The sequence below is a fragment of the Petaurus breviceps genome, unplaced genomic scaffold (genome assembly GCF_028583685.1).
Source record: "Petaurus breviceps papuanus isolate PSGF00001 unplaced genomic scaffold, PetGlider_PUasm1.0 90723, whole genome shotgun sequence".
Classification (NCBI taxonomy): Eukaryota; Metazoa; Chordata; class Mammalia; order Diprotodontia; family Petauridae; genus Petaurus; species Petaurus breviceps.
In genome coordinates, this window is record NW_027187323.1 from 3,338,084 (window position 1) to 3,350,637 (window position 12,554).

The 12,554-nt window shown below is 35.1% G+C and overlaps 1 protein-coding gene across 6 annotated transcripts in view; it reads right to left on the reverse strand.

The window, feature by feature from the left end:
* MBD5 (methyl-CpG binding domain protein 5) overlaps positions 1–12,554 on the reverse strand; it is a 445,570-nt gene that overhangs the window by 221,629 nt on the left and 211,387 nt on the right. For all 6 annotated transcript variants that reach the window (XM_069066734.1, XM_069066730.1, XM_069066732.1 and 3 more), the window contains one exon: positions 9,444–9,537. The gene's annotated coding sequence lies outside the window, so the exon portion shown is untranslated. The remainder of the gene's footprint in view (positions 1–9,443; positions 9,538–12,554) is intronic.

A 12,554-nucleotide genomic window follows, 5' to 3' on the forward strand; every position in this document is an offset into this window, starting at 1 on the left:
AGCAGAGCCCTACTTTAACAAAGAGTTAAAAGTCAACTAATAGGCTGGGAAAATGAGTAAACAATGGGCAAAAAACCCAACTCTCTGACTATAGAAAGTTACTATGGTGACAAAGATCAAAACACAAACTCAGAAGACAACAAAGTCAAAGCTCCTATATCCAAAGCCTCCCAAGAAAGATATTCACTGATCTCAGGCCAAGGAAGAGTTCAGAAAGAATTTTGAAATTCAGGTAATAGAGGCAGAAGAAAAATTAGGAAGAGAAATGAGAGTGATGCAAAAAAAAATCATGAAATAAGTCAACAGCTTCGTAATGGAGACAAAAATATAGCAAAACAAAACAAAAAACACTGAAGGAAACAACACCTTAAAAAACTGACTAGCTCAAATGGTAAAAGAGTTCCAAAATGCCAATGAGGAGAAGAATGCTCTAAAAAGCAGAAGTGGTCAAATGGACAGCTCATTGAAGAAAATGACTCCTTAAAAATTAGAATGGATTTACTAGCTGTGTGACCTTGGGCAAGACATTTAACCCCAACTACCCTGCCTTCCCCCCTCCAAAAAAAGCAAAACAACAACAACAATAAAAAACCCCCAAAGAATGGAGCAAATGGAAGCTAATGACTTTATGAAAAATCAAGAAACAATAAAATAGAACTAAAAGAATAAAAAAATAGAAGACAATGTGAAATATAATATATCTCACTAAAAAAAAAAACCTGTTTTCTCTAGAAAACAGATTTAGTAGAGATAATTTAAAAATTATTGGACTACCTGAAAGCCATGATCAAAAAAAGAGCCTAGGGGGGCAGAGCCAAGATGGCAGAATAGAAGCAGGAAATTCCATGAGCTCCCCAACAACCACCTTAAATACCTATAAAATATGACTCTAAACAAATTGTAGAGCTACAAAAGCCACAAAGTGACAGAGAGAAACAAATCTCCTGCTGAAGACAGCCCAGCAGACCTACAGGAAGGGTCCACTGCAGCGCCCTGGGAGCAGAGTGCAGTCCCTGTAAGTCACATGGTTTTGGCCTCAGGGCAGCCATGACCAGCAGCTTCAGGAGAGTGAATAACCAGCATCTGTGGCTGTTTCCAACTCTTCAACCCATAAATGCCAAAGAGCAAGTAAAAGGTCAGTCGAGAACTGTTTGAAAGGAAGGGTGTGGTTTGGCCCCTTCACCTGAGGTGAGATGTGGCAGAGTGGTGGCAGCTGCAGCTGCTTTCCAGCAAGGCTGCATTTAGAGCTCCTGGCCTGGAGATCATAGGGGGACCAATTCAGAGGGTAATTGCTCCTACTTTAACCAGCTTGAATCTGGATCACTGTCTTGGGTGGAGGTCCTGGGGTATGTGGCCAGTGAGACAGAACTTTTGGGGGCTGCAGAGAGGGCACTCCCCCCCAATAGCTCTGGCAGCCGCAAAACCCCCAGCGATTTGGGACAAAGCTCTCCTCGCTGGAATCAGAGTTCTACAGCTCAAAAGTCAAGTGACTGACTGACAACATGACCAAGCAGAGGAAGCAAAGCAAGCACAGCAATCAAACCTTAGATTCTTTTTTTGGGGACAAAAAGGATCAAAGCATGGAATGGGAGGAAGACAGTGAAGTCAGAACTCTTCCATCAAAAGCTTCCAAGAAAAATATGAACTGGTTACATGCCATGGAGGAGCTCAAGAAGGATTTCGAAAATCAAGTAAGAGAAGTGGAGGAAAAATTGGTTAGAGAAATGAAAATCATGAAAAGTGAGTCAACAACCTAACTGAAGAAAATAACACCTTAAAAAAGACTAACTCAAATGGCAAAAGAGGCTCAAAAAGCCAATGAGGAGAAGAATGCCTTAAAAAGCCAAATATTCCAGATGGCAAAGGAATTTCAAAAGCTCACTGAAGAGAATAACTCCTTCAAAATTAGATCAGAGCAAATGGAAGCTAATGACTTTATGAGAAATTAAGATAATATAAAACAGATCAAAACAAATGAAAAAACAGAAGGCAATGTGAAATATCTCAATGGAAAAACCACTGACCTGGAAAATAGATCCAGGGCAGATAATTTAAAAATTACTGGACTACCTGAAAGCCATGATCAAAAAAAAAGAACCTAGAAATGATCCTTCAAGAAATTCTCAAGGAAAATTGCTCTGATATTTTAGAACCAGAGGGCAAGATAGAAATTGAAAGAATTCACCAATCACTTCTTGAAAAAGATCCCAAAAAGAAAACTCCTAGGCATATCATAGCCAAATTCCAGAGTTCCGAGGTCAAGTAGAAAATATTACAAGCAGCCTGGAAGGAACAATTTTACTATTGTGGAAACACAATCAGGATAACACAGGACCTGGAAGTTTCTACACTGAGGGACCAAAGGGCTTGGAATATGATATTCTGGCGGTCAAAGGAGCTAGGATTAAAACCAAGAATCACTTACCCAGCAAAACTGAGTACAATGTTTCAGGGGGAAAATATGGTCATTCAATGAAATAGAGGACTTCAAGCATTCTTGATGAAAAAAATGGAGTTGAATAGAAAATCTGATGTTCAAATACAAGAAGCAAGAGAAGCATGAGAAGGTAAACAGGGAAAAGAAATCATAAGGAACTTATTAAAGTTGAACTATTTACATTCCTACATGGAAAAACAATAACTGTAACTCATGAGACTTTTCTCAATATGACGATAGTTGAAGGGAATATATATATGTATACATACAATATATGTTTACATGAGGGTATATATAAATGAGATATTACTGCACTGTTGGTGGAGTTGGGAACTGATTCAACCAGTCTGTGAGCATTTTGGAACTATACCCAAGGGCTATAAAACCATGCATACCCCTTTGACCTAGTAATACCACTTATAGGTCTACATCCCAAAAGAGATTTAAAAAAAAAAGGAAAAAGACCCACGTGTACAAAAAATATTTATAACAGCTCATTTCTGGCAGCAAAGAATTAGAAATTGAGAGGATATTCATCAACTGGGGAATGGCTAGACAAGTTATGGTATATGATTATTATGGAATACTATTGTACTATAAGAAATGATGAGCAGGATGTTCTCAGAAAAACCTGGAAAGATTACATAGGCTGACGCAAAGTGAAATGTACCGTGTACAAAGTAACAGCAATATTTTAAGATGATCATCTGTGAATAACTTAGCTATTCTCAGTAATACAACGCTCTAAGACAATTCTGAAGGACTTATGATGAAAAATGCTATCCATCCCATGGGAAAGAACTTATGGTGTCTGAATATATATTGAAACATAATTTTTAAACTTTATTTTTCTTCACTTATTTTTGGTCTGTTTTCTTTCACAATATGACTATTATAGATGTGTTTTTCATGACTACACATGTACAGACCATATTGAACTGCTTGCCTTTTCAATGAAGAAGAGTTGGAGGGAGGAAGGTAGAGAATTTAGAACTAAAGTTTTAAAAACAAATATTAAAAACTGTTTTTACATGTAACTGGGGAAAAACAAAAAAAAATAAAGAGAGCAGACTGCAGAGATTTTAGAAGACAGTAAAAGAAGAGGAAGTGGAGGAACCTACTACAGATGAATTTCTTAAAAAAAGATTAAATCTAGGAAGGGAAAAAGGTATAGGAAAATAGCTAGCAGATGATGTTGATTATTTCTTTGCAAAAAAGAACTGGAGAAAGATAAGGATTTAGGAAGCAGGGGAGGGGTTTATGAATAGGGAATGATAGATAACTGAAGAATGAGAATGATAGTGAGGAGCAATCTGCCAGAGAAGTATGGGATTGACTTAAGGGTACATATAAAAGGGTTGGCCTAAATTAGGAAAGGGCCAACAGTTTATTTATTTGAGACCTGAATGAAGGAGGATGATAATATCTCTCAAACTGACTACCTCAATTTTTTCAGTGAAATACAAAAAGGAGTCCTCAGTTGAGATAGTTGGAGAAAGGAAAGGACCATGAGAGGATTTAGAAAGGAAAGGAAGGTTTGGAGCTACTAGGGAGAGAGGGATAATTAATTGATTAGGGGGGAAGAGAACTGTCTTACTGCATTGAGGGCCCACTTCAGAGTAAAAAACATAAATCAGCAACGTCCACAATTAACAAAGCTTTGTGACCATTAGCTATGTTCAGCAGCACATGTATAGAAACAGAGTAGGAGGAAGATTGCGAATTACAGGGTTGGAGTTTAGTACAATATGATTGGTAATAGGACAAAGAAACAAGAGATATGAATGTATATGAGTATAGAGCTGAACTGATTTATTAAGGAATCATGACAGGGAAGGGAGGATAGCGGGACCAGCAGAGGGGTGATGGTCTTGGAAAGAACTGAGAGATGAAGGGATGAAAGGTCATAGTGAGGTCAAAGAACATGGTCTAGTGTCCTAAGATATAAAGAGATATAGCATGATAAAGGATTACAATCAGATAAAGACATGTAGGAATTCATGAACATGGAAGTGAAACACTTTTAGGGCAAGGACAAGAGCAAGGGTATCACCATTTCTTTGTGTAACTAAAGTGGAAAGGAGGAAAAGACCATGGCAACTGAATATAGTGAACTGAGAAGTTAGGAAATTTGTAGTATCAATACGTATGTTGAAGTAATATGAATCTACAAGTTGGGGAAATAGACAAAATATGGGAAAGCACTCTAAAGATTTCTATAACTTCTGCCAATTATGGGAAAGCTAACATATTTGGAAATGGCAATAATGAAAACAAAGATAGGATGTGTAGGTGGACTAAATCAATTCTATTCAAATCAAAGGAGGTCTGTGCTGCAGGACACTGAGAAATTGTTTTTTAAGGTACCTGGAAGTGGAAAGGATACCAAGTACTTGAAAAAAATCTTATTATCAACAAAAAAGATGAGGGACAAAACATCAGTCATATGCATACTTTCTCATATCTATAAAATGTAACAGGTAGGTTTGCAGAAACAACATTTCACAGCTGACATTTTTAGTCACAATGCTGATTAAAATGCGTGTTTGCAATGTGCTTACTCTTCTTGACTATTAAAAAAAATTGATACAGTAGAGAAAAATGCTATCTTAAAGGTATTCCTAAAACAATATGTCTCCTATGCAAATGTCACAATCATATAAGATTCTTTAAAAGTTTGACACCGTCAAGGAAGCTATCTAGCTTAGCACTCAAATGGAATAGTTATTTCTGAAAGCATATATTTATAGGAGATGTTCTGATTGGATTAAACCCTACAAAACTGCAGTCTCCTAAATGAGATTCATGAACATTCAAAAGCATTTGGAGGAGCCAAATAGAGGAAGAATGTCTGCCTAGACTATGATTAGAGGTGGATGGTCAATCAACAGAGCTGGTCTATCATTACCTAAGTTGTAGGTAATACTCTAACTAGCCAATGAACAGGGGCTAGTACTAAATAGGAAGTATGCTAGAAAATCTTTGGGAATTTATGATGCTTTTATTGACTACATGCCTCTTCAGAAACAAAGGCACATTTAAAAATAACAACAACAGTCTTCAGATATTGTTGTATGTGGCAGTAATTCACAGACTACAAGTCTCAGAAGAACTAGTTACAAGTCAGCTAAAGGGGTGCATGATTAGCACTCTTCCAATTAATTAATGAACAGGAGAAGAGTCATAAAGGATGTCATCAAAAAGGTGCATGAGAAGGAAGATCAAATTATTAGTCAATCAAAAAACAATGACTAAGTACCTACTACTAGACTGTTGATACAAAGACAAAACAACAATAACAATTCCTACTCTCACAGAATTTATATTCTACTGGGAGAGAAAAAATACACAAATAAAAGATATACATACATACATACATATAAATATATACACACACATACACAGATATACACACATATAAAATAAAATATACACTATACAATAGAAGATATGTATTACATATATGGAATGTGTATGGAATAAATTAAAAATAAAAACAAAGAAGATTTTGAATATAAGACTGCTATGGAGGAAGTACACTAGCAACAGGGGAAAGGGAAATGAAAAAAGGCTTAATGCAGAAAGTGATGTTTGAATTGCATTTTAAAGGAAAAAAGGGATTCTAAGAAGGAGATGAGAAAGGTATGTGTTACAGGTATCAGGGACAGGCAGTATAAGATGAGAGATGGGAGACAGAGTGTCATGTGTAAGGAACAGAGCAAAGCTCAATTTGGTTGTACTATAATGTGTGGGAAGAGAAGTACACATGAATCTGGAAAGACAGGTTGGGGCTAAGTTATCAAAGCCAAACAGAGGAGTTTACATTTTATTCTCAAGACAAAATAAAGCCTCTGGCGTTTACTGTACATGGGAGTAACATTGCCAGATGTGCACTTCTGGGAGCTGTGTGGATGACAAACTGGAGTGGAGAGAGACTTGAGGCATAGAGACCAATAAGTATGTGATTCCAATAGTCTAGGCAAGAAGTGAAAAAAGCATGTATTAAAGTGATTGGAGGTATGGATGTGAGAGATGTTATAGAAATAGAAATATCAAGATTTAAGAGCTGTCTGAACATGTAGGTTGAACTAGAGTGAGTAATCAAGGGTGATAGTGAGGTGAGACTGGAAGAATGGTGGTACCTTTTACAAAGAAGGAGAATTTTGAATGAGGGGCAGATTTGAGAGCAAGGGAAACTAACAAGTTCTGTTTTTGATGCAATGAGTTTGAACTGACCAGGTTCAGGAAAAAGGTTGGGGAAAGAATATGCAGATTGGGAAGTCAAGATACTTAAAACTATGAGAGCTGATGGAATCGTTAAATGAGAGGATATGGAAAGAGAAGGGGGTCCAGAACAGAGACTTGGAATATAGCCATAATAAGTGGATATGATATGGATGAAGAGTTAGGAAAAAAGGCAGGAAAGGTAGGAGAACCAAAAGGAAGCAGCACCATGAAAACCTCCTAGAGAGAAGAGAGCATCAATGAAAAAAGGGCATTCAGCATTAGGAAATAAAAAAGAAAAAATAAGTGTGAGATTACTAAGAAAAGATCCTGGGGCAGCTAGGTGGTACAGTGAATAGAGCGCCAGCCCTGGAGTCAGGAGGACCTGAGTTCAAATCCAGTCTCAGACACTTAACACCAAAACTAGCCATATGACCTTGGGCAAGTCACTTAACCCCAAATTGCCCCCAAAAAGCAAAAAAAGAAAAAAAGAAAAGATCCTCAGATTGTGAATGGAGAGATTGTTGTTAACTTTGGTGAGAGCAGTTGCAGCTGAGAGATAAAGTCAGAAGCCAGACTACAAATGGTTGAGGAATGAATAGAAATGCTTTAATTAAGGAACTTGAATAAAAAGCTTTTGCTAGAAATTTGACTGAAAAAAGGAGGAGAAATATAGGATGATAGTGTGAGAGGATGATAGGGTCTAGTGAAGGTTTTTTAAGGATGAAGGAGACATAGGCATATCTTTAGGGAATAATCAGTAGACAGAGGGAAGGTGGACAGGGAGGTTGTGACTGCAGTGGCAAAAGTGAACGTGGGAAGGGGATGGTGTGTTTAAGTAGTCAAGCCTCCACATTCCACATTGTAATGTGAACAAACAACTAGCTTTGGATTTTTTCTTTCAGGAATATATAATTAGCTCTGATAGTCAATATTTGTTACTACAAGAAAAGATTCATTTTAAATAAATGAGAGTAATATGAATGCGATGAAATGATGGCAATCATTCTATGTATTTTTAATGATGATATCTAATGTCTCCTATGGATATGTTTTTTTATGTCTGACTACTTATATTTTGGTTTTAACATGCCAAGGCTACTTTTTTTTATAAGAAACTTTTAGTTTATTAAAGTGAATTTATAAAATACAGTAATTATCTAGTATCTTGGCCTATATAATCCTTGTACTTCCACTACCTTGCATGTCACAGAAATTTCTTCATGCTAGAAGTTCACTCTGTCTCTGGACTTTTCATATTGAAATTTCCTCCTCCCCTAACCCTACCCCCCTCAACTTTTTTTCTCTGATTGCCTGGTTTCTCCTAGGACTTCCATCGGAAGGACACCCAGGCTAGTATTCATTACTTTCCAGGCTGCACTATCCAGACTTTTTCTATGACACTCTTGTAGGTATAGTCCCTTTCCTCCTTCCCTTGCCCTTCTTTCCTACTTTTTAGCTTTATTTTATGAGTTGAGTTCCCCCATGAAATAAACTCCTTGAGATCAAGGAATGTCCTTCTGCTTCGATTTGTACTCCTAGAGCTTGGGACAGTTACTGACACACAGTAAAAGCTTAATAAATGCCTTTTGGTTTATTATTGGTTTAAATGTGTCAAGTAGGGGCAGCTAGGTATTGCAGTGAATAGAGCACTGGCCATGGAGTCAGGAGGACCTGAGTTCAAATCTGGCCTCATACACTTAACACAAAAACTAGCCATGTGACCTTGGGCAAGTCACTTAACCCAACTGCCCTCCAAAAACAAAAAAAAAAATTTAAATGTGTCAAGTAAATATAGAGAGAAATTTTCATACCACTTCATAATATTAAACAAATTTTTACTCTTACAATATACTCTTTCTCTTGATGTTGTTGGCATAAACATATTCAGAAGAAAGAGAACAGATGTGTAGGGTTGAAGAGATATCAATAATAGGACTAAATCAATTAATGGTGTGGTCAGGGTAGGTGTCACTTCCTCAAGGGATGATGAAATACTTTTCTTCTTCCTATCTCACTATAAATTAAGATAGGGAATAAATCTAAGAAAAGGTGCTAAATCCAATATAATTTGAGTGTTCTTTATCTGAAAGTTCTAGTATGCCACAAAAATGAAAGAGATTAAGTAAACTATAATTAGAAATACTTGTGAAAATAGTGTCAAATAACAACTCAAAATAGCTAGGTGAGGATAAGGAGCAGAAATGAATAAGACCCATATCATTAAATTTTTAGTTAAAAGTTTTTGATGATAATAATAGCAAAGAATGTAACGAGGCAAAAATATCATGCCACAATACCATCAATCAAAAAGTTAAAATGGTTGTATTAAAAAATATTTTTATCTTTTAAAAGTTAGGAAAAGGGGGAAAGATTCCATTCTCTCCATATTTGACTAATCTATGAACCCAGAGATCTTAGGACAACTCATTCGTTGGACTTAAAGCTAAAATTTGAATCAATCATACTGAAAGAAGTTAGGAGCTTGGAATGAGTAAGTGCAAAGCAGAGGACAAAAAAGACAAGATAGGAATTTTCAAAGGAAAGTTATTTCATTTACTTTTAATTTTTCTTATTTATAATTTCTGTATATTAATATGTCACTTACTTGGAACATAATACTTCCTGTCAAGGGGTGTTAGAGAATGAAAATGGGGGGATGAATGTGAAACTATAAAGGTATGGCCAATACAGTGAATGTTCAAATTAACCATGTCAAATTTAACTGTGACAAGTCTAAAAATTTTAGGTAATAATTTACACAACTAGAGTTATTACCTACCTTGACTTGTTAAATTTGAGAGTTCTTGTCTATGAACAATAAAATTTTCCACATCTGTTTCATACACTCAGGAAGTAACATTCTCTGTGAGCTCCTAAAGGAAAAACAACAGTATGCAATTTGAGAGTAAATATATATTTCCATGTAATTATATAAAGAAATCCTATAATTGTCCTCTGTCATTTGCTTTAAGAAATTTAGGGAAAATATGAGGTGTTATTTTTTTTTTAACTTATCCAGCAGAAGATATATTCTGTGAAAAAAAAATGTAGGTGAAAAATCACAACTTCATGAAAAGAATCAGTTTGGCATAATGGAAAGAGAATTAGATTTGGGGTGAGATTACCTAGATTTTAATCCCAGTTGTCCTATTAAATACCTAAATGTTATCTTGAACAAATAGTTTAACCTTTATGGGCATTATGTTCTTCATCTATAAAGTAATGGGACCTGACTAGATCTAAGATTCATTCCAGATCTAGAACGTATTCCCTTGAACTACTTTTTACCTCTCCTGTGACTCTGATCAATACACACAATTCCAGATCCAGAGTTTGACCAGATAACCTTCCCCTTCTCTTTTTTTTATTGACATGGCTACTAATCTTATAGTAGATAAAGAGAATGCTGTAGATACAGCATACTATATTTTGTAAAAGAAGTTGATAAGATCCTTTATAGTGCTCTTGTGGAAATGATGGAGAGATGTAGGTTGGACAATTAGGTAGATTTGAAACTGGCTAAATGATAAGAAAAAAAAAGAGTCAATGATTTCATGAAAAGCAGGAGTGTCTCTAATGGAGTGTCCCAGATAATCTGTGCTTGCTTATTAACTGATTAATACTGATTAACATTTTTACCAATGACCCAGATAAAGAAAAAGGCAATACAAATACAACTAGAAAACATCTATAGAAATAATGAAAAACTTAAATTATAATTGGGGAAATTTTAATTGTCTATGGTTGGGCTGTTCTTAAATAATAAAAATGACTATTAATTTAGAGATTCAATGCCATATCAAAGTACTAAAAGGTTACTTAATATAACTAAGGGAAAAAAAAGGACAAAATTCATTTGGAAGAAGAAGCAGAAAGGAATGTCAAGGCAGGAAATGACAAAGTGTTCAGGAAAGGGGCCTGCACATCCATATCACCACCTAATACAAAGAAGTAATATTTAAAACTACTTGGTTCTGGTAAAAAAAAAAAAAGGTAGCCAGTAAATAGATAAAGTACACAAGATTGAGGAGTAATTGATCACTTATACACTAGTTGATAAAACCAAGCATTTCAACTACTAGGGCTAAGGATAAAAATATTGGGAAAATGGGAAACCAGCCTGGCAGAAATTAGGTTCTGATCAACACCTTGAGTATTCAGCTTCAAATCAATATATGACTTAAAAATAAAAAGTCATATCATAAATTAGAATTGGAGAGGAGGTACTATTTAGAGCTATGTATAAGAGGCAAATTCTTGACAATCTACTAGGGATAGAGAGGCTAATAATGGATTACATAAAGTCACAAAGCTTTCCCACATACAGAATCAGTGCAATTAGAATCTAAAGGGAAAAAGTTAACAGGAAAAATCTTTGCAGCAAATTTCTCTAATAATGATCTGATATACAAGATATATAGCGAAATGATGAAAATATATAAGACCAAGAACCATTGTCAACTATTTGAATGGTCAAAGATATGAACAGCAAATTCTCAAAAGAAGAAATACAAACTATCAGCAACCATAGTGGGATAAAATTCTCTAAATGAGAGGTGTCAAACATGCTTTGGCAACTCAGTACTGTGGTCTAAACCATATTAAAATGTAACTGGGAAATATTTAACAAAACTATAACAAGGCACAGACAATGCTAATATATGGTTTTGTAAGTGAATATATGAGTAGAGATCCTTAGGCATGGTTTAGTGACTCCATTTCTCTCTGAGCTTCACACCACTGCTCTAAGTCAACAATCTACATAACAAGAGAAATCAAAAATAAAATTTATTGAACTAAAATTAATTATAAAACTAAATTAAAAATGCTCTGAAGCTGAACTTCATGCCTATCAGATTGGCAAAGATGACAAGGAAAATTGCAATTGTCAGAGAGGCTATAAGAGGGTAGGAACACTGATGTATTATTATTATTGGAGATGATAATTAACCATTGTGGAAAGCATTTGGGTACTATACTCTAAAAGCCACTAAATTGTGCATACTTTGTGCTCCCTGGATAGTAATATTTGGCATATTTCCCCAAGATGTCAAATTCAAAGAGAAAGGACCCACATCTAAAATATTTATAGTAATACATTTTGCTATGGCTTTCTGCTATAAAAGGAGTGAGTGATCTTCTGTTAGGAAGTAAGTGAACAAATTATGGTACATAAATGTAATGAAATATTGCTGAGCCAAAAAAAAAAAAAAAAGAAAATGACAAATGTGAGAAACCCCAGAAGACTTACATGATATGATCTAGAGATCATAAGCAGAAACAAACAAAAAAAACAACAAAACACAACTCATGGAATGACTATACAGATGTAAAGGAAAATGATTTGGAAAGACCTAAGAACTCTAGTCAATGCAAAGACCAATCATGCCTTTAGAAGACTAATGAAGTAGGTTTCCTACCTCTTGGCCAAGGCAATGGAATATAGACCCACTGTGTGTGAACTTGTTTTGCTTACTTTACGTTTACTTTACGTTACTTTACAAATACATTATTTGTCATAAAGGAGGGCTTCTAAGGGGAAGAGAGCCTGAGGGAGTTGGTAGGTAGCAATAATGCTAAAAAAAAAAGAAAAAGTAGAAGTGTGGATAAAACATTTTAAAATACAAGAAAAAAGCAGAAGGAAATTCAGGAGGGGATAGAGGAGAGCAGAGCAAAGCAGTTTTGTTACTATGGTGTTAAATACATCAGCTAAAAAAATGTATACAATGCTGTTTTTCTGTTCTTTGTAAAGTGAACTGTTCATGTTTGTTTATAATTTTAGTTTAAAATATAAAATAAAATTTATAAAAAATGAAATATTATATATATACACACACACACATATATATATATATATATATATATATATATATATATATATATATATATA